The following is a 19,523-nucleotide window of genomic DNA, read 5'->3' on the forward strand; positions in this document are numbered from 1 at the left end:
CCAATCTCTGGCCGCTAGTTAATAATCATATTTATAAAATTACAGTCAGCACATCACTAATCCCATATAACAGTCTAGGAATATATCCATACTCTTTATATACCATTTGATTTCAAAGATACAGATGTTATAGCTCCACATAAAGATCACATAAAATAATGGAGCTCCTCATATGTATTATGTCCCAATTTTGTACTAAGTAAACGGCAAATCCACCGTGACTCAATTTGTCGGAGGGGCAGTTCCCAGTCTCCTCCTCTCAAACCCACAGGGGTATAATCTATGCCATGGAACCAGACTTCAGGCCTTGCCCCATGGCAATCATTCATATGTGCTGTCATTGGGTACCTGGTATCCTGATGCCGTATCCCCCCAGATATGTTCCTGGATTCTGGTCTTAAGGACCCGGGTTGTGCTGTCCACATAAATGATATTGCAGCTACACCCAATTACATACGGTACATGTGTAGTTTTGCATGTATTAGTGTGTCGGATTTTATATACCCGGGGAGTGTTGTAGCTAAACTCCGTTATTTCGTTATTTCCATATTGGCATATTTTGCAATCTGTGCATGTAAAGAAACCATGCATTTGAGTAGGCAACCAAGTGATCCTTATCTTTTTTGAAGTCACATAACTGGTAGATAATATATCCCGCAATGTTCTACCCCTTCGATAGGTCACTTTAGGTTTCAACAGAATTTCTCCCTTAACTCCTGGTACTTCCTGCAATAACTTCTAATGTTTGTAAAGGATTTTATAGATTTCCTGGCTATGTTTGTTATATTTTGTAACAAAATTAATGGAAGACCGAGAGTTTTGGCTTGCACCTTCTGTACCCCGCTCTTGTAGAGTGGATTCCCTAAATTTCTACATGATCTTCTTTTCTACCTTATCCAATACATTTTGTTTGTACCCTCTATTTGCAAACCTCTTCTAGGTAGTTGTTAGATTTTCCATGAATACATTAGTATTACTACAATTCCTGCGCACACTCACCATTTCTCTATATGGGATATTATTGATAGTAGCCTTCGGATGTGCACTAGTAGCATGTAGTGTCTTATTACTCTCAGTTGGTTTACAATATATTTTACTCTGGATTTTGTTCCCCTCTACATAGAATGTAATATCCAAGAAATCTCTCTGATCTGCAGCATGTGTCATTGTAAGTACCACATTGAATGGATTCTTATCTAGGAAGTCATAGTATTCCTCCAATTCGCTGACAGATCCATTTCACAGGAGGATAATGTTGTCGATATACCTTCGCCAAAAGATTATATTATCTGTCCAGGGGGAGGCATATCTGCCCCATGCATGTTCTCGTTCCCACCAACCCACGAACAGTCCTGTGTAAGATGGAGCAAATTTTGCTCCCATCGCCGTACCTTGGAGCTGATCTTGCCACTGACTGCCATGTAAGAAGAAATCTTTGGAGAGAATCAACTCTGTCATTTCTAGGATCAGTTGTCAGACCACTCTGCTGCCCTAGTTTTGAGAAAATAACCCAATGCATATATACCCAGATCTTTCTTGTTGGTTGTATGATGTTATAATGCATTCTATTGCAATGCATGCCTTTTCCACGCATGCGTTACAACGGAATGCCATTACCACGCATATGGTTTACCACGAAAATGCCTTTACCACGCATACCTTTACAACGATTTTCATTGTTTAACTATGCATGATATTGGCATTTTCATGGTAAACCGACTGCATGGCTGACTATTTACTTCAAATCTATATATATATATTTTTTTAATTAAGCCTAACCTAATAAATTAATATAATGAAAAAATATACTTACATTTTCTATGGACAGTATTCTCCTTCTTCTAACTCTGTTTTAAGTGGTCCTTTCTCTATTTTAGATGCAGTACGTAGACGCACGTACGTAATCACGTCGTTAGGTAGGCTCTTTCCATGAACGACAAGAGGCACAGAAGAGCATTTTTTAGGTAAGTTTTCTTTTTTTTCAAACCCGCTTGTTGCTTTTTTGGGGGGGAGACCCCCCAGCACCCCCAGCCCCATTTTTTTATTCAACATTTAACTCACATTCCTTTACTATGTATTTCTTAGTAAAGGAATGCGTGGTAAAGGTCATAGTGGTAACCACGCATGCGTTGTAAAGCATGCGTGGTTAGTGCATTCGTGGAAACGGCCGCGTTGTAGTGGCTGTTTCCCTTCTTAATGCATGTATATAGACTGGTTACATCAAGTGTAACCAGATGTAAATCTTCAGTCCATACAACATCCTCAAATGTATTCATGATGTCCTTAGTATCCTGTATATATGCAGGCTGATTTTTAACAATTGGATGTAAGTATGTGTCTACGTACTCCGATAGGCGCTCTGTTGGTGAATCTATCCCTGCAATTATGGGTCTCCCAGGGGAAATGCTCCCCCTTATCAATTTTAGGGAGAACATAAATGCAGGGATAGCTTGGTTTGGTCACCCCCCAATACCTGAGTTCCTCATCAGTTAGGAGACCCTTTTCCCTCTAGTCCCCCAACCTCATATTGATGAAGATGGTCAGATCAGGCATGGGGTTTAGTGTGATTGTAACTGTTCATGCGTCCTCTAATCTTAGAGGGCAGCCCTCTGGGCGCAGCGGTGTTGATCGCTTGAGCGAATTTCAAAGTTCAAATAATATATCCAAATTTAGAACCAAATGTTGAATATCGATTTTTATTCAATCCATAAAAATGTGTATTCCTTGTGTATCAACAGTGTTTAGATCATCTTCTGATGACTATCAGATTTTTTAAATCTTTCATTTATTTTCGTTATTCCCAATGCATTTCGGGCACATAAATGACCCTTTGTCAGGGGGGCTCTAAACAGAAACAAAAACAATGGACTAAATGGGGGACCGCATCTTGAATGATACGACTAATTCCTAATCATACTAGCACAAAATCTATGAGTGCATCGAAGTTTCAAAAAAGATGAAAAGTGCCATGCACATTGTTACATTGTTAGTATCTCCAACCATGCCATTAATCGCATATCCTAAATCAAAAATCTGTACGTGACGTGATTAACTAAATAAGAGGCAGTGGATAATCAATATCAGTGAAAAACGCGTGGACTGTAACAGTGTAAATCGTGAACTATAAAAAGTGATTGAAAAAAGTGATTGAAAAAACATAGACGCCGATAAGAGTTAAAAAATGTGCACACGCGTGTTTGTGAGTCCGGTTTGTGACTCCATTAAAAATGTCATACGTTTGAAGTGTGAAGAAAAACAGTGCGCCTGTTGTCAATAAACATTGCATTCAGGGTGAACATAAGTTGTGCCATGCCGTTAAACATACCTAATACAGAGAGTGACTCATAGTCTCCAATTATTTGAGTGCCAATATCTTACCTTCCAGTAGGTTAACGCGTCTTGAGCGGCGTGTTCCACACGTTCGACATTGCATAAAGCCGTGAGACCGGCATCAGTATTAATTGCAAGTCATAAGCAGTGAAAAAGGACTTGCGGTTACGTGAAAACACTAAACCGCTTGTGAATGTCAAAAAGAGTAAGCGCCATGTTGTGGTGAGTTAGTAAACTGGATGAAAGCTAAAATAATGACATTAGATGCCCATGAATTCCAAAGTATTTATAAAAAGTGATGTTAATAGAAAAGGTAGCTGAAAGAGAAATTGGAACAGTGAAAAGTGAGAAAAGTATAAAAAGGAAAAGGTAATCACGTATGAAGGAAGAAGACAGTGAATACAATATTAGCATGTTCATGGTTCAACTAAGTGATTACAGATAACAAGCAAATTCCAAGCGATCATTGAGTCCCTTAGGTTTCATTGAATCCAACCTATACATTTAAGAATTCTCCCTCTGTAAGAGAAAACTGTTATTGTCTTTTCCTTCAATTTTTCCCACAACTTCCAAGATGGTGAATTTTAGCTGTGCAATATTATGATGTCTCTCATTGAAATGAGTAGCTACAGTTGATTTGATGTTCTTCGTCCGAATTTTACTCTTGTGTTCCAGAATCCGAGTTTTTATTTTTCCATTAGTTTTTCCAACATAAACAAGACCACAAGGGCATTTCAGGAGATAAATTACGTTGGCAGTATCACAAGTTGCTGTCATGTGTAATTTAATCGGTGTTCCTCTCATGGGATGCATGATGGAATTGCCCTCATGATATTATGGAAGTTGCTGCAGTTATGACAAGGGACAGTCCCTTGATATGAACCACAGTGTGGTCTGTCAGTTGGTTTTAAAAGTTCTTGAATATTTCTGCTTCTGGTGTAGGCAAACATAGGGTCATTACAAAAACACCCTTTGAAATCCGGTTCGCATGCCAATAATGGCCATTGTGTTCTGATAGATCGCTTGTATCGATAGCTCATAGTGGAGTATCTTGATACCACCACAATTCTAGATTGTTCAGATTTTCTTGCCGGTTGTAATAATTCTCTGCAGGTTTTAAGAGTACTTTTCATCATTGCTTGTTGAAGAATCTCCTTCGGGTATGCACGTTCCTGTAAAAGGCATATCGTGTTGTCAGTCTGTGCCTGTTATTCGGAATGCTCAGATACTATTCTTTTTACTCGTAATAGTTGCGAGAAAGGTAAGTGATTCCTCAGTGGGAGCTGGTGGAAGCTTCGATAATGCAGAAGATTATAACGATCAGTCGGCTTTTTAAATAAGGTGGTCTCTATTTTGTTCCCTTTTCTAATCAGTAATACATCTAAATATGCAATTGAAAAGTTATTAATATGGTAGGTGAACTGTATACCTTCGATGATTGTGTTCAAGTGTTCCAAAGCAGATGTTAAAGAAGAATGTGTGCCACGCCACAATACAAAGATGTCATCAATATAACGTAGAAATAAACAGGTATGATTTTTCAAAGTGTCCAAACTCAAGATGTGTCTGTTCTCAAACACGTTCATAAAGGTATTCGTGTAGACAGGAGCTGTACAGTTGCCCATCGAAGTGCTTGTTAGTTGCAGATAGTGTTCATCATCCTATCTAAAGTAACTCTGATACAGTGTGAATGTTAAAAGTTCCATAAGAAATACTCATTCCAAACTATATATGGTGTGACACCGGCATATTTTCATTCTATTTTTTCCAGCATCTTTGGTGGCTTCCCTTTGATTCTCGCCTTGGCTGTCGGTGTGCTTGCTCCGGAATGGCTGCGCTGTCTGTATCAAGAGACAGCCGACCACAGCCAATGCTGCCATTGGCCACATTGAGCATGGCATATTCATTATCCTTCTGCTTCTCATACTTTACTTGCATCCAACCTGTCTTCCATTGCCTGGATTGCCAATTCGAATGGGCATTAGAACTTTCCATCTCAAATACGGTGTATCCAGCCCCCGATTATGATCATCTGATGAGTCCCTTAGTGGCTCATGAGTTCGCCTGATCTGGTGTTGGGATTATGGCCTGCGCTACTGCGCATGGAGTTTTGGCAAATTGGGACGTATGTGCGGCTGCACATGACTTCCTGGAACTGAGTTATCTGAAAGAGCATGCAAGTTGCCCTCTGATGGTGCTAGAGGCTCCTATTATCCAAGAACATGTATGTTCGTTTACTTTACTAAATTGGATGGCGGACTTCTTTGTTGATAATAACACTAACTTCCTCTTGGAAGCTGTTGCAACGTACTGCGCATACACGCTGATGGATTAAATTGGCAGGGGTCCATTTGACAATTGAGTACATCATTGAAGTTTTTTTTTCTTCTCTTTTTCTCTTTGCCTGACACATTGGACAACACTGAACTTGTTTCTGTCTCACTCGAAATTGAACTCTGCGTTCCTATTATGAGTGCCTTTGTTCGTTGGCCCAATCAGGGGAGGGTGTACTGAAGACATGGGTCTGCTTGCACACATTGTTATGTTAGCATGAGTGATTTAGATGCTTAAACACCATTTTGCCGCTTTTGATCATGACACTACATGCCTCTGTTCTTGAAAGTCAAACTGCTTGCTTTTCTTCACATGAGAACGGTCTGTTTTTCACATCTCTAGACTTACACCGTGACCTCAAGTCTGTACAGAGTGTTCAAAGTTAAATAACAATGTATGCTGTTCTTTCAGGTTGATCGGCCCATGCTCTAGACATAACATGCACACAGCTGCAAATAACTTAAGCTCTGGTGCTTTTAATATTGCATTGCATGCATGAGAGACACACTTGGAGAACACCTTTCCATCTACAAAGAGCTGTGCTGATCTGGGATGTGATATACTTCACCTGATTTTGGAGGTATGGGGTTCCCCATTTTGACCTAGAGATCTTCTATTATTATAAATAGCTAGCGCCTAGCACAGGGAGGGGGGTACAATAGGCGCTATGGTCCTGGTTCCACTATCATTATAATATGATTTCTCCCTTTGTATTTTGGGGAATTATAACAATGCTGATTGTATTGATTTTATGCATATTTTTACTTATGTTGACAAAGGTAATGCACCTTGGAGCACGTAGTTAAAATAAACATTTCAAACTATACTGTGTCTCTGATTACTCACGTTGTGGAGTTGTATGAGAATAACAATGAAAGATTGTTCTTGATTCCCACTATTCCTGAGAGTTCACTAAGTCGCTTGTTCTGGGTTGTCTAATCATTGGTAGCTTCGCTGTAGTACAGAGAATGAATTAGACACCAATGCTAGTCGGATTAGGTTTCTGGGCACTGAGGTGGGTTTCTGGTACACCACAATACACCAAGGTCCTGGTTTCCTTCGCATAATTCTGTGCATGAGCAGAATCCCTGAAACACAACTTATGGACAACATATAACATTTCCAAAGACAAAAGCCTGTGACCAACACTTAGAGCAACTGCAGTAGTCCTTAACACCACATCAGCTAATAGAGGACTGTAAACAATCATTCAAGAGGATGCAACTTCTACTGTAACATTGCCTGAAGATCTGTGTTGGGATTTGGTGGGTAGTGGTCATAGAAGTGGGAGTAAATTATGTCATGCTGCACAGCACAGGCAAAATTCATTTTGTGTTAAAGGGGCATTTCTGACAAGGTCCGCTAAAGACAATGGTGTAGACTGACACCATATATTCATACATATAGAGATTCACCCCAAGGGATTGATGAACTCCTCTTCAGGTAAATGAACAGGAAGTCAAGATTAATTCCTGAGGGCCAACACTGTGTTGAACCAGACTGATGGCAAGTCAAGTTGTACAGAACAACTGGCTGATGAGTGCAGTCACAAAAAGGAAATGTGAGATATCTGACCATCTTGATGCAACAGGACTGAGCAATACTACAAATGTCATAGAACACAGAGACTGAGATCAGAGGGAAATAGCATGCAGTCCCCACATATAAACACACACTTACACTGGATGCTGGCATAGTGTGAACAACCATCCGTAAATTTCATTGACCGTCCATAATTTGGATCTCACATCCATTGTCCGTGAAGATCCCTATTATGTGCGCCTTTTGTCTGTACTTTTAGGCATTGCAGGGAGCAACCCTGTTACCCTGCAAGAAGCCTCAGCTGCCTGATGGAGCCGCCTGACACTCATACTCTGAGCACAAGAGCAGCAACACCCCTCCCTTTGTCATTCTGTATGCTGTCTGATTGTCACATACAGAATGACAATGGGCCAGTCTGGGCTGTTACTGCATATGGTGGGGCTCATCCTGCCTCGGTCTAGGGCAGGGCATTCTGTCAGATGGAAGAAAGGAACAAAACAAATGTACAAAAATGCCCATGCTGCTTTGTGCCAGTTCATGAAAAGAAGCAGGCGAAAGAAGTTAAAATGAATAGGTTATAGTTCTTTCACAGTCTCATTTCAGAGCTCAAGCATTTTCAATATTATATACAAGGAAGCCATAGTTTCTGCTTTTTTATTGTATGCAACTAACAACCATTGACAAAGCCAATAGACTTGGCTTGTTGTAGGTGTAATGTATTTTAAACATGGATGCAATGACAGAAGTAGCAGAATACCAGTCAGGCGGCCCTCAATGCTAAGCACAGATTCTTAGTTTGGTTGTTTTAAACTATGCCCCTAATTACATCGGATATGCCCTTTGGGGAGGCCCCTCCCAGTTTCTTCATTCCACTTAACAACACCATGTCACAGTCACCTGATGCCCTGTCACTGTGCATGATGCATGACTCATGACTTCCACATTTTCAGATTGCCTATGTGCAGTAAGTGGCCCTACACACAGAACCAGTCAAGGGCTGGATTTAGTGATTTCACTCAACATCAAAGTATCAAATCTAAGTACCCAACCTATGGTCTGATTTGTAGGAAGGTGGATATCTGACTATGGTTACCCCCAAACATTTTGCCTAGTGTTTAGCTGGTTTTTGACTTAGTTGGACTGGGACCCTGCTATTCAGGGCCCGAGGCCAATTGCTCTCTTTTTAAAATGGACCCCATGTACCTTAGGTACATACACAATTGGATACTGGACCACCTTATAGGCCCCTGTAACAGTGCACCATAGGTACCCAGGGCATAGGTGTATCCAAGGCCTACCAGGGGCTGCAGCATGTATTATGCCACCCCTGGCCTGGCCTCCATATTTGACACAACTGGCTGATCACTCAGCTGGGGTAAGTTGGTGTAATCACCTCTTACTTAGATATAGTATACCTATATATAACTTAAAATGGACACATATGTTACTATAAGTCACTCCTATGGTAGGCCTCATCAATCCTGGAGGCAGAGTGCTTGGAAATATGTGCGATGGTGCTCTGGCATGAGCTGAGCCAGTCTGCAGCTTTCGGAACAACGTCCTTTAGCTGTTTCATGATATTGCCACACCATATACTCTTAAGTGCATTATGAACCTCGCGGTTAAATGCTATCTTTGGTTTGGCTTTATCAAAACATGTCGAGTAAGGTGTCATACGATTTGGAATACTACCCCCTCGCCAATTCTGGTGACGGGGGTAGCATTCCACCCTTCTAGGGGGACACGACATGTACCTAACCTGAAACCCGGGTAAAGTTAAACATGAGCCTCAGCATCTCAAAATGGATGCTGCCACCACAGACACAAGTCTGACCTCCTGCTGCTGGGAGTCCTTCCAGCTTGGGAGGCCTGGACAAAGGGTTTCCTGTCAGGGGAGGTGTAGTGGGTTAGGGAGGGCTGAATAGAATGAGACATGCCTGGGGCACACAAGGTGTCCCTGTGCATATGCCATTTCAAACCGGAGCTGGGGCTTTCCAGCCCCAGTCCTGGCGCAAAACTGGACAAAGGAAAGGGGGTGTAACCACCCCCCTTCCTGGTCCCACCCAGAGGAGGGACCTAGCAGGTGATCCGGCCCCTAGATTTGGTTTAAGAGTAGGAGCTGTGTCCTAAGACTTCAGATCATCCTGAACTCGACTTGAAAATAAGAAGAATACTGGACTTCGACATTCTGCTGCACAGAAGACTGAAGAGCATCTCCCTTGAGGCCAAGGAGTGACCACCCTGTGACTACATGCACCATCCAGCAACTCGCTGTCTGCTTTGCCGCCGCCTCCCGCCGGAGCCCAGAGCCCAACAAGACCTGGATTCTCAGACATCTCAGAGTCTGATCCACAGTCCCTGAAAAGAAGAGACCCGTGGAAGCACCGAGAGTTGTGGGACTGGCCATCTTGGAAGAGCCACGAGAAGCTGACTGCGCAGCACCCGAGGCATCCTCAATGCTGTGCTTTGGGGTCTGAGAAGCCCCACAACCGAGCAGCATCTGCACTGAAAAACAGCCCTCCAGCATCTCCAGGATCCGCGTGGGGCCCTTGTACATTTTGCCACTCGACGCGTCATCCTGGTCATTGGTCCATTGTCTAGTGGCCATCTTGGCGACGAAATCTACAATCAACACTGCTGGTCTGGTTGCTCCAGACTGGCCCTCGCTCCTGTGAAAAAGAGCAGCCCCTCTGACCTTGCTGGTCAGAGTAACAAGCTTTCTTCAACTCCTGCGTGGCTTGCATTAGCCATGGCCTGTTTGTTTCAATCAAGTCGCCGACACCGCCATCAGCTAGAACCTGCGTGAGACAGCTCGTGATCGACGCCTGGACGTCCTCGACCTCTTCGTGTCCACGTGGCTGCAGAGACAAGCTACAACTCTTCACCTGTTTGCACCCGACAACGCCTGGTTCCTTCCTGGTTCCTCGCCGGTCACTGGCTAGTGACTTTGAACATTGTCCCCTCTGCTTTTAGGTCTTCTCCTCTTCAGATCCACCCTTGGATCCACCGGAACTCTCCTCGACGACCCGCCTGCAGCATCTTCACCTCCAGGCTCCATAGAACAGCACAACGAAACCCGACACACTTTGAGACATATGCACCCGCTTCCTGTGGGTGAGGTAACTCTAGCACTCCGATGCTCCTGTGTAGAAATACACCTCTAGTGTCTAAGTTCCAAGTTGCTAGGTTCTAGGTCATCCGGAAGGTTCCATTTTCTTTAACTTTGTGACTTTTACGCACCCATTGAAATCAATAGGCATCCGCGTATAACTTTCAGCAATGCACACGCATTCCGTGGGCATCCTGGTCACTAACTTTTGTCAGCTCCATGTAGTCCCAGGGATTCTCAAGGCCCTAGGCCTTCTTCCTTTCAGATACGTGGTTCTTATACCACTATTTTAGTATATGGTTTGAGTGGCCACCAGGACCTATCCATATTGTGCAACTTTTGTATATTTAAACACTGTTTTCTTTTAACACATTTGCTTCTGTGCTCATAAAGAGCATAGGGGATACTTGTAGTAAATAAATGTGTATATAGATTTTCAATATATATCTGTGTGGTGTCCTTTCATTTGGTATTCAAGGAGAGTGTATATGGTAAAACAGCTTGCTTCACATGCCTTTACAGAGTTTAACCTAGGACTGCTTTGCCCATGCTCTCCTTAGGATAGCTGGTCTATAAGGTTGACTTACAACCAATCATCATAAGGGTAGTTTGGACTGATACAAGGTGGTCACTAGAACTAGTGAACATCATATATCAGGCCAACTTCTCACATGATTTATCTTCCTAATATTAAACACAGCCTCAGGGAATTGCAACAAACGCTGAGACACCTCCAATTCCAACCAAACAGATCAATAAAGTTCTAAAAAGACTGTGTTAACAGCATCACGAGATACATCTAGAGCAAAAGCTCTTCGCTGTCCCATAGCCAACACACTCACTAGAGCTTCTCCAAAATCAAAGTCCTAGGACAAAGAGGCATCTTACACACATATAGGAACACTATACTAAAGCTCCTCAATCAAGAGAGAATACATGCCAGCAAAGAAATATCGTACAGAACATTTTATTTCTTAGCAAAAAACAGTTTTAAGTAGAAAATCACATCAGAGTGTTGACATTTGTGTCTGCCAAAAGGACCTTAAACCATTACTCACGAGCATAGCTCATTACAGTTGAATCATCTGCTTGAACTCAGTATTACCATATGCAGCCAGTCTCATAACATCTGTCTGTTAATATTCCAATGATAAAAATCACTTATTTCAATCGTCCATACCAGAACCCTCCCCCACACCACCACACCCCTTGCTTTAGGTAGGAACTACAGCAGGTGGACTTCTTGATGTGCCTCTTCTGTCTGCAACACCGCAGACAAAGGCTCCACTTGTAATTAATGTGAAAAGGTGGGTAAGTGAGGGGATGGGTGGAATGGTTTATTGGATTAGTGAAAGGGTGAATGGATGAGTGAAAGGGTGAATTGATGGCTATTGAGATAAAGGATGGATGGTTCAATAAGTGGAAGGATGGATGAAAGAAAGGGTAAATAGATGTATGTATGGGTGGAAGGGTAGCTGGATGGGTAAAAGGGTGGATGGATGAGTGAAAAGATGGATGGATGAGTGAAAGGCTGGATGAAGGGCAAATGAATGGGTGGATGGATGAGTGAAATGATGGATCAATTGATTAATTGAAAGGGTGAATGGATGGATGGATAAGTGAAAGAGTGGATGTAAGAATGGATGAGTGAGAGAAAGGGAGGGTAGATGGGCAAAAGGATGGATAGATGAGTGAAAGTGTGGCTGGAGTAGAGAATGAAGGATGAATGAAAGGATGGATGAGTGATAGTGTCAATGAATGGATTAATAAGTGTATGAGTAGATGAATGGGTGGTTGAGTGAAGGGTGGATGGAAGGATAAATGGCTAAGTGAAAGGGGGATGGAGAGGGAAATGAAGGATGGATGGATGAGTGAAAGTATAGATGGATGCTTGACAGAATGAATGGGTACATGGATGAGTGAAAAGAAGGATGTAAAGATGGATGAGTTTAAGAATGCGGAGATGACTGTAAGGGAGGTTGGAGAGCTGGAATAAAGGATGGATGGATGAGTGAAATGGTGGATGGATGAGTAAGTGAAAGGATGGCTGGATGAGTGAATGGAATATTGGGTAAAAGGGTGGCTGGATGGATGAGTGAAATGATGGATGGAAAGATAGATGATGGATAGGTTTGCAAATGGTTGAATAGGTTTGGATATGGATGGACACACAGATGGAAGGACGAAATGAATGGTGAAAGACTGAATGATGGATGAATGAATGGATGACTGAATGTAAATGTGAAATGTGGATATCAGTGGGTTGATAGAAGGATGAATGGCTAGATCCTTGGAGAAGAGAGTTCTTTCTCTGGAGGCATGTGAAGACTTACTTTGCTTTCTTGGTGCCATAAGAGATTTAGGTCAAAGTGGGGGTTCATTTAATTTTCTGGCTTCTTGCCTATGTGTTACTTTTCTGTATTTGCTGTGTGCTTATGTGTGGGTTCTATACATCATGCATATGACATTTTGAGTGACACCCAACTGCTACTTGAATGTTACACTAAATGTTTGCATGTTTTGTTTTAGGCGTAAGGTTTTAGGGGAGCCTCATAGTGCCATAAGCTGTGCTTGAGATGTATATTGTGTTTGTAGCAATAGGCAAGGAATACAAAATAAACCATGTAAAATGTGTCGACAGTGCCTTCTTTAAGAAAGCTGCAGGGAAAAGCCCCTTTGTTCCTTCCGTCAGCCTGTGCAACTCTCTACGAAGTCCCCATAAAAAACAGTCTGATTCCACATTGTAAGTTCCACTTGCTGAAACACCCATAATGTGTTCCCCATAGTGGGTTTGTCAAAGCAATCCTCCCTTTAGTTCACCTATGCGTATCGCTTTACATCTCACATTGGCACTCAGATATGAGATGCCAGTGACAAAGTCTATCTGAGCAGATCTTTCTAACTACTTATCTCACCAAACATGCCTGCTCAGGACCATGAATTGTAAACAAATTACCAGACTGGACAACCCAATGCAGTAACCATATAAATACATTATTATCATATGAAATATCACAAAAAGACCTGCACAGTTGCTCAAAGCTGCGCGCATACCGAAAAACCGTGAAGTGCACAATTGTCTCTACCTAATATAAACCTTCCTGTTTCCTGTGTCTGGTTAATTTTTCTTTCTTTTGTGTGTTATGTTATAGTGTCTGTCAAAGCGCCAGGACGCCCCTTTGCTGGGGCAGCTGTGCGCTATAAAAATATAAATAACATAACATAACATAACATTTTGTCTTGTACTTAAGTCATTGTCTATTTACATATACTATTGTGTGACCACTCCACTGATAGGTCTTTAAAAAACGTATCTTTTGTCTGAACTTTTTGTCCTGAATTTTTACCTTCTGTCCTGAATTTCTGTCATGAATTTTGACACTAATTCCTGAATTTTTACACTCACTATCCTGAATTTGCACACATGCCAGTTGCTGGTAATATGCAAGAAATCTGGCTCAATGACATGAGCCTTGGCAGCTTCATACCCCATTTTTTATTAACGACAAGTCACTTGGATTCAACCTAGACCCAAACCTCGCCCTCAAGGAACACACTGCCAAAAGAACACACATGGCCTGGCACCACATTATTCTTATTAAAGAAGTGAAACTATTTATTGCAGAAAGTGACTTCATGACTGCTTTTCAAGCCCGTTGTACACTCACGTCTTGAGGAAGGTAGCACTCTATTCCATTTCTCCCAGACTCCACACTGGCACCCCTTAAGGGCAATCTATATGCAATCTATATGCAGCAAAATGTTGCACCAGGGTCCTGAGGAAATATGATCACATCACCCCCATCCTGATGGAACTTCATTTGGCTACTTTGCCAGCCCACACCATCTTGAAAACCAGCTACATCATTTACAAAGCTTTCAAAACCAACACCCCAAGCTTTTTTCAGACAAAATCAGCATCTCTGTTAATTATCAGCACACCTGCATCCAGGACACCATCAGACTGCAGACATGTGCAAAAAGAAAAATCAAGAAAGCAGACATTTTCAGTCTATGCACCAAGGTGGGGTTGGGGGGCAACATTGCCATATCCATCAGGCAGCACAAGCTGCTCCATTTTAGTGAAGAGATGCACCTCTTTAAAGAACACTACAGCACAATGCACCAACAGTCAACACACCAGCCATTTCTCCTATCAATTGTTAATTTTGAGTTTGTCTGTGACACTGAATGGTGCTCTGTTGCCTTTTGGCTATGTTTGTCCTATAGAAATAGCCCATATGAACATACATGCATAATGCAGAATTAGTTTGCAGAGCCAATTGTTAAACATGAAAGCATGGACTACTTAAAGCTTTGGCACCTGTGTTTCCTGGACAGTGATGGGAGGGCAGCAGTACTAGTTGGTCAGTTTTTGACATATCCTCTTATTTGTCATACTAAGTAGCAACACTGGGGCTTTGCACCTTTCTTGCGTGTATTCTGTTGAGATTGTTTCTACTTCACTAGAACAGGTTGTATCATCCTCAAGCATCACTCCACTACACAAGCATTATTTGCAGGAAATGTTCCTGAATATTAAAGCAGTTTATTGGCCCAAAATTCGTGTTTTATAGCCCTCCTATATTTGTGATTGCTGCAGCTAGTGAGCCTTGTGAGGTGATGTGGAACACAGGGTCCACGTAAGGGGGTGTGAATAGTGGTATGGGTACTGTGGCAGACGCTAGAACATTTCTAGGGGTTTGTGGTATTCCTTGTACTAACGTAAGGGGGTGTGAATAGTGGTATGGGTACTGTGGCAGACGCTAGAACATTTCTAGGGGTTTATGGTATTCCTTGTACTAACGTGAGTGCTAATAGAATTTTTTAGCAATCCATGTCCTCGGGTGCATGTGTGCATGTGTCAATGACATATGACTGGGTCTAGATACTCGCTGTTCTGCACAGCTGATGGGCTGTGGCACTGCTGTAGTGGCAACTGTCTGAACAACCCATACTTCAGCAATGGCAATTGTAATACTGTAGAGATTGGTGGTCCTCTGGTGAAGGACGAATTGGATACCATAAGGCAGATCTGCAGCAGCCTCCCTCCATCCTATGACTAGAATAGCCTCCTGGTCCTGAATAAATCGCAAGGCAAAATAGCATGCATTTATGGTCTCCCAAAAATGCACAAAAATCAACAGGATCCACCTTACCGACCTATAGTCTCAACCATCGGGACTCCGACGGAAGCCCTTTCAAAATATGTGGATAATATATTAAGACCCTACATTTCACTGTCTCCATCCTATATCAAGGATACCGGAGAAATTATTGCAAAAGTGGAAAACCTTAAATTTAATGAAAACAATGATCTATTAGTGACACTTGATGTGGAAGCGCTATATAACAACATCCCACAGAAAGGAGCTTTGGATGCCACAATGTGGTTTATAGATTTACACAAAATACCCTGTAATAAACAGTTTGTATATGAGTGCCTTTCATTAGTATTACAGGAAAATGTTTTCCAGTTCGGAGACCATTTATATCAACAGATAAAGGGCGTGAGCATGGGGGCGGCCATGGCTCCGTCTATAGCGAATATATATATGGCTCTTTTTGAGGCTCGGAATATATACAATGAGATGGCCCCCTTCTATGAGTCTGTTTCCCACTGGTACAGGTTTATTGATGATATTTTCTTCATCTGGACCAGTGGGGAACAGGCTCTGGGAGAATTCCTAGCGTGGATTAACCTTGCAGATGAGAATCTTCATTTTACTGCCCACGTTAATACTACAAAAGTGGAGTTCTTGGATATATATATCAAGAACTCAAACAACAAATTAGAAGTGGACTTATACTCCAAGCCTACATCAAGAAATACCTTACTTCATTTTTCGAGTTATCACCCCAGGACCCAAAAAGATGGGATTCCCTTTTCCCAGTTCCTGAGGGTGAGACGGAACTGCACGAATATCAAAGACTATGATATACAATCAGAAAAGATGAAACAGAAATTCCTCGATAGAGGATACCCACACCGCTTAGTACGTGAGGCCTACAAGAGGGCCCGATATTATGATCGGGATGCACTCTTAGGTTCTAAAAAGGAGGACCAGGAACCAAAATTAGTGTGTGTTACACGACATTCAACATTAAATGCAACGGTTAGGCAGGTAGTGAATGCCAACTGGCACCTTCTAAATATAGAATCAGCTAAACCTAAGCTGAAGAAACCGATGTATGCACACCGTAGAAATAATAATCTTAAAGATCTTGTGGTTCGATCCAGATATACTGGTACCTCTGAAAGACTACCATTCGTGCAGAAATCCATACAGGGTTCGAACGCAGTAAAAGGTACCTCAAGATGTGGCTCCTGCCACTCTTGTGATGGTATAATACCAGGGCAGACATTTCAACTGAACGAATATAATATCACAGCTAATGAATTGTGGACATGTAACACAAGCAATGTAGTCTATTTGCTCATATGCCCTTGTAATTTAGGATATGTGGGTGAAACCTCGAGAGCAATTAAAACACGGCTAACCGAACACAGGTCAGCAATCAAAACTAAAAAACTGGCAGCCCCACTTGTTGCACACTTTACAGACTTTCAGCATGCCCCATCCGATATACGGTGGCGTATTTTGGAGAAAATTCATACACCCAGCACTAAGGGAGGAGAGAGAATACGTAAAAAGCGAGAAGTTTTTTGGATCTTTTCTCTTAAGACCTTTAGCCATGGTCTTAATAACGAATTGCCCTGGGAAAATGCAATTATATGAGAAATCTAGGAACCAAAAACTGACTAGGGTATAAATCACCTATTAAATAAGAAACACATACTCTAAATATAATTAGGGCGCCATTAGCAATCTGAAATGAAAAATAAAGGTCCCATTTACATTTAATATGCTCCCCCTCTTCCCGATGGTAATTTGATGACAATGAATGGAATATATATACTCTGGTTACCTCCCTTAATTTTACTATTGTGGAGTATTTATTTCCAAATTAGATATTATCAGGAGGCGAAATGAGGAATCGAACCGATGAGCCTAAACAAATTAATAGGCTGAAATACTTCCTTCCCCTTTAAAAACTCAGCACTCATGCTAGCCAATAATTTCGGCCCTCTTTAAAAAGACCTTAGAGTGAACTAATCAGTGCTGCCTTTCCGGAAAGCTGACCTGCTGGGAGCGTAACCCCTATCGGCAAGACCCTTCGTTTGTCCCGGTAAGCTATCGCGTTTGCCGTTTTGGCTTCATCTTAGGCTAAATTAACTTTGCACGCATTGTTAAATCCTTGCTCCTTTCGTGGTAGGAGTAACGGACGTGCTACACAAAAAGAAGACAGCGCGTGCAACGCCATCGCCCTACTTTAGGAATTTGAACCACGGAGGTAAAACCGGCATTAGGGATTATCAACGCCACATTTGCTGCAGGTAAACAAACATGTAACACGGAGCGCGCCATAACCGTAAATGTTTTACCTACTTAGTTAAACTGTTTAAATTAGTCCCCCTTTGAAATCAACAAAGTATAAGTGAGTAACAGGTGTGAAGCTGTAGAGCAGCGAACTGAGAGCTCTTACTTAAAAACAATTTTGTGTTTAGTGTAAAATAGAACAAATACTGAATAGCTCTTAAAACCCTCGCTCTCCCTCTACGTTAATAGAATCCACATTAAATCGGCAATTCGTCGGAGGAATAGACACGACGCCCAGATACTGACAGATTAAAAGTGTCTAACATCTAATAATCATGAGGAATGAGTGACACCGCTACAAGGCAGCGCCCAAACTAACCTTGGTAAGCACCAATAACAGCTGCATCCTATATGCAGAAAATATAGGGAACCTTAGTGAGAACACTAGCCCGAATTTATGTTTACTTTATTCTTTCATTACTAGGTTTTAAACAGTATAAAAGTACATTAGCCGTGGTGTTACAATGAGAAACAGACCCCAGATGAGGAATATACCATAACTCTCTAGGGGTAAGTTACCATAAACATGCCCACTCTAATACATAAATAAATATATAGTTACTATTAGCTAAAATGTATGTTTCTTTTAGTAGGGAAGTGTCATCTCTCTAAAATCCAATGCTACAAGAGAACAGTACTGCTCCTGTACATAAGTACTACTTTAGGTAAGAAAGTAAAATGCATGGCATTATGGTGTTAGCAACCTGATTGGAATAAAGGCTATTATAGAACACACTAGGAGTATTCTTTCTGTCCTTTTTTCCTACCCTTTGTCTATTCTTGCGTGTACAAGCCGATAGATTTTCTCAGAACAAGAATCATAAAGAAATTGATGTAATCCTAATGAGTAAATATATCATGAAAAAAGAACGAACAAGTACCATATTAATTTTCTGAATCTGTGATTATAAAAACTGTTTTTACCCTTGTATAATCACATTAAGATGAACTATGTAAAATATAAGTGTGAATCATGTAAATAAATTGTCATGGAGTGAACCCCCCTGTTTGCACACACCGAACATAATAGGGTTTGTTCTAGAAAATTGTCTTTACGCATAGGTGTTTGTTATGTATAATAGGCGGTATATCATATATTTAAATACCTTTTTTACCAATAGAATTGTGTAATCAACATGAAACTAGTTCAGTTATATCATTTGATGATAGGAAATGTAAATAGTAAAACACTGTTATGATCTCTTTTACAGAAATTGATGGTAAAGTCCTGATGAAGGCATACCCTTAAATGTCGAAACGCGTCGACTGGATACCATCTAATCTTTTTTAATTTCTTGTGAATACATATGTATCACTTTATGTTATTTTATCAAGCCTGATTAATGCACTGAATTTTATCATTCTCTTTTTAATTATATTAAAAATGTATTTTTTCTAAACTGCACTAGTTTGTTTGTTTAATCTATTGTGTAATTAAGTATATGCCTGGGAGCGTTATTTCACATACATTATTTCCCTGTCCCAGGATATTTATCCTTATCAGGGGGTCCTTGTTGCTAACATAGCATTCCCATCCGCAGCCACAGGAATCTGTATTTGAGCACCCAGGTAGACCGATCAGTGGTGCATTGTGCCTTCTTTATCTCCGCTGGTTGCTTTTTGTTGGTTTGTGGTAGGGTTTCTTCAGCCATTTCTTCATGAGGTATTCTGGATGGAAGCAGGGTTGGTGGATGATGTGTAGAGATACAGTGTGCAGAGCGTGTGGGTGATTTAATTACTACTTGCACTATCAGACTGTTTACAGT

The 19,523-nt window shown here is 41.4% G+C and overlaps 1 long non-coding RNA gene across 1 annotated transcript; it reads left to right on the top strand.

Annotated features, from left to right (window-relative positions):
- The first annotated feature begins 17,438 nt into the window (after positions 1 to 17,438).
- Positions 17,439 to 19,160, top strand: LOC147688683 (uncharacterized). The gene is made up of 6 exons (XR_015300539.1): positions 17,439 to 17,506; positions 17,594 to 17,714; positions 17,947 to 18,080; positions 18,182 to 18,267; positions 18,348 to 18,422; positions 18,969 to 19,160. It is a non-coding gene; the product is annotated as an uncharacterized LOC147688683 (long non-coding RNA).
- The last annotated feature ends 363 nt before the right edge of the window (positions 19,161 to 19,523 follow it).

The sequence above is a fragment of the Lissotriton vulgaris genome, chromosome 10 (genome assembly GCF_964263255.1).
Source record: "Lissotriton vulgaris chromosome 10, aLisVul1.2, whole genome shotgun sequence".
NCBI classification, from domain to species: Eukaryota; Metazoa; Chordata; class Amphibia; order Caudata; family Salamandridae; genus Lissotriton; species Lissotriton vulgaris.